Below are 4458 nucleotides of genomic sequence, written 5' to 3'. Positions count from 1 at the left end.
GTAATGAAACAACTACCACTAGAGGTCATTTTAATGAATTATGGGATTGATAAAAAATATTACAAGAGGGGATTACCCATACTCCCTGGAATTATAAGATTAAGACCAAGGGAACATGTAGAGAAAAAGAATAAAGAATCTATGAAGTGTCAAGGAGAGGTACTGGAGGCCAGGCTCTATTACTTGGAACTGTATCCAGCCTGTTAGGCCCTGGTGTCTAACAGTGATGAAGTTCTACATTGCAGGTGAATGAGAGGGTTAAATAAAACAGGCCTCGTGAAAGCCCTTTGAACTTACAAAGCTTTAAGACCATCACCCAGGCTGTCTTGGTCCACTCCTTTCCTTATGGTACCTGGAAGGGGAAAGTGGGTGGAGCCCAGTGGTTCAGTTTGAGGAGAGAATGCATTTACTCAGGCATTCCTAAATGTCCCCTTTTCAAATTGCTGTCATACTGTATGAGCTCAGCGCATCTCATTCCAAACCTCACCTTACTACCTAGGTATCTCCATCTAGCTGACTTGCCTGAGTCAGTTATTCTTCTATTATTATTAATAATAAAAGTGATTATTAAGAGCTGGGTCTTTCTCCTCTTTGGTGATTCTTGGTATAAACTCATTCTGAATTAAAAATATAGAAAATCCCAGAGAATATCTGAACCCAAATCAGGATAGCTAGCATTTTCCACTTCAGTACTTCATCTCATTTCACTCTATTGCAAGCACTGAAAAGGACAATACAGATCACAGCTGCCAAGTGTAAGATGATCAAGGTAGAGGTGACTTTCTGTCATAGAACCCATCCTTTGAGAAACCCTTTGCAAGTGAAAAGTGTTAAACAAAACATATGCGCTCAGTGTTAGTTATTGAGATAACTATAGTGGTAGACTATAGTTTTTCCATTTTTGTGCTTCTTCTCCCCCCTACTTTTAGTATAAGTTAGGAAGAAGGAAGCCCAGTAAATCTGCAGGTTTCCAGAAAGAGCTGATTAAATTTATCAGGCTGGCGTAACTACTCATCAAAAACACATAATTAGGATCTATTCATAAATAATTAATTGAGAAGCAAATTTTATTTATTTGTTTTCATTTCTCTTTGTTTTTGTCTTCCTAGAAATTTGTGTGTATGTGTGTGTGTATGTGTGTGTGTGTATGTGTGTGTGTTTGTTTTGGTGGAAGTTAAACTCAGGGTCTCTCTCATTTTACTCAAATGCAGTACTACTGAGCTACACTCAGGGGTAAATCACCTTTTTTTAAAACAATCTTTGCAAGGGTATTTATTTTTAAAATGACTTTTTCAAACTTCAGCAAATTTTGTAATATGATCTGTATTATGAGCATATTTAGTTACAACTGTTAGATTCATCAATTGTTTAAGATGGTAAAATATTTTAATATGAAATATTTTGAAAACACAGAAAAGTCAAAGAATAAACATTTGTGTTCACACCATCAAGATCCAACAAATGTTACTGCCTTTGTTTCAGATATGTCTATTATTTTCAGAAATGAAGCATCATAATTACAACCAAAGCTTTCCTGATCCCAGTTCCCCATTCTCCCTTTTGCACACTTTGTCCTGAAATTTCTATGTTATAATTTTCATGTATGTCTTATTACTTGTTCTATGCATGTATGTATACAAATTGAATGAAGTTGAAATTTTAGAACATCTTTGGTATATTATAGATGAAGGGATTTAAAGACTTGGGGAAGGCGCTGGGGATGTGGCTCAAGCGGTAGCGCGCTGGCCTGGCATGCGTGCGGCCCGGGTTCGATCCTCAGCACCACATATCAACAAAGATGTTGTGTCTGCCGAGAACTAAAATATAAATATTAAAAATTCTCTCTCTCTCTCCTCTCTCACTCTCTCTTTGAAAAAAAAAAAGACTTGGGGAAACAGAAATCTGGAGTAAGCTTATCCTGTAGACTGAAGGAAAATATACACTTAAAAATCAAATTCTCACTCTGTGGAAGACTTTATCACTGGGCACCAAATTTGGGAGCTTTCTATCCCCACACTTTTTCAAATTTCAGCAAATTTGAGAAACCAAACAATTCTCAGTGGGCACTGACAGGGTACCCTACGCTTTACCTCAATGTGGTTGAAGTTAGCATTAGTCTTACAAGTGAAGGCCTCAGTCCCACAAACTACCCCTACTTCAGATGCCAGTCACCAGGCCCAGGTTGTGACACATGCTTATAAGTCAGGGTTACCCACAATGCCTTCCTATGGCTTATACAACTCAGGTAAACACTTTCCGTCTGTTTAATTATTTATTATAAAGAGTCTCACAAATGACATAGATGTTCATCTGGATGGAAGACTCAGAGGGCAAGATATGGGAGAAGGGCAGAGCTCCCATGCCTTCTCTCAGTGCACACCCTCAAGGCACCTTGAATATTCAGCAATCCAGAGGCTCCCCCAACTCAGTACTTGGGGATTTCTATGGAGGCTTCCTTATGTAGGAATAATTGATTAAGTCATTGACTAATGTTGATGAACTCAACCTTCAGCCTTGTGCCCTCCCCTGGAGGATACAGAGAGGTAAGAGAAAAACTGCCAATTCTGATCACATAGTTACGTCCCCTAACAACCAGCCTCCCATCTAGCTATCCAGGAGCCCTTGGCTATTAGTCATCTCAATAGCATACAAAAAGAAAACACTTTGGCGATGCCAAGGATTTGAGGAGTTATGTGCCAGGAACCAGGGCCAAGACCAACTTTTAGAACAAAAAATTTTTCTAGTATCTCTATCTACAAGGGTATTAGGAGCTCTTTCTCAGGAACTAGGGGCCAAGACTAATATATATTTCTTATCATAGTTACCCACTTACCCACCCTTGGGTATGCCCAGAGAACACTCTTTTCAGCAGTGCATTGAGAAATATAATTGAAAGGAAAGAGCCAACATCTTAGAATTTCAGGGCAGTAATGATACTTAGAGATCATCCTTCAAAATGGGCTCAGTGATTTCCCAATTTTCAGGGACAGATAGAGGTGATTGTCAAAATAGGCAGCATGACTAGAGCATTAACCAAAATAGCTTTACCCACAGATATAACTACTAGCAGTTACTGATTATGGTATTCCTAGATATTTTGACTATCATATTTTTTTTAAAGCAAGAAACTTTCTTGTGAGCAGTCTTAACTTATCAATACAGTAGAGAATCACAACTTACTCAGTTCCAAGAATTGAACCATTTCACAGACAAGAGAGCCTTCAATGAAAGGTAAACCAGATAGCCTCAAGAATATCCCCAATACACTACCACAATAAGGATATTTAAGTCTTATTATTTGAATTCCAGTGAAAGTCATTATCTCTTATAGCTGTGTACAGAACATGGGAAATGGATTCTTCACAGATGATTAGACTAACTTGGAGCTATCACAACTTCCCATAGTTCCACATGGCAGGGTGGTGTCAGTATGGTCCTGAGAGTGGGTGTGTGATCCTGAGAAAGTAATAGCTCTATTTTATAAGGCAGGGGGAGTAAGAGTCACTCTTGCAGTAGACTGAGTGGGTTTGTAAACACACCTATAATTAGCTAAGAAGTTTCTGGATGCAAACACTACATTCAACAATGGGAAGCAATCTATGGAGTAAAGGCAGTTAGGTATGAACTTCCAAGTGAAAGTTTCTATATCAGCCCCTCCATTTAAAAATTACAAAATCACAAATAATACATCAGAGATCAAATTTGAAAAAGTAGAGATATGTCATCTCCCCATTTAACTATGTAACTCTGCCACAAAAGATAGATCTTACAGAATTATTCAGATTAACATAAATTTAATCACCTGTAAGTGGGTGATGTTGCCTTGCACAGTTATTCAAGATATTATCTCCTGCTAAAAGCCTGGTATGCCACTAGAAAATTTGGCAAATGCCTTTTCTCAAGACTAATTACTTAAGACCACAAAAAAATTGCTTTATATGTCAGAGAAAGTTTGGGGGGTTCCCTCTATCAACTCAGGGACTTTGCCAACTCTGGCTCTTTGTCATAACCAAATTCCAGGAATGTGGATCATCTAAGCAGCCCACCACTGGGATGTTAGGCCACTGTTCTGATAACATCATTGTAGTTGCATCTGGAATTAAATGTGTAGGAATAGCATTACACTACAACTGAACCCTGGCAAGTTGTCATTCACCATGACAAATATTATACCTTTCATTCAATGTACATTCTCCTTTTCTCTATTTTGTCCCTTTACTTAAAAAAAATTATCACTTGCCTCACAGTTTGACTCATTTGCCTTGCTTTACAGGATATGCTCTTTTTTTCCCTTAATTTTCTGGTCATTTCTTTTTCTGTCTTTTACTGGTTTGACTTTCTCTCTCTCTCTCTCTCTCTCTCTCTCTCTCTCTCTCTCTCTCTCTCTCTCACACACACACACACACACACACACACACATACAGTAACTCTGTCTCAGTCATTATTCATATTCTGTTC

Source organism: Spermophilus citellus, assembly GCF_964194105.1.
Source record: "Spermophilus citellus genome assembly, chromosome: 3".
In the NCBI taxonomy this organism is placed as follows: domain Eukaryota; kingdom Metazoa; phylum Chordata; class Mammalia; order Rodentia; family Sciuridae; genus Spermophilus; species Spermophilus citellus.
Note: the sequence above shows the minus strand (reverse complement) of the source record.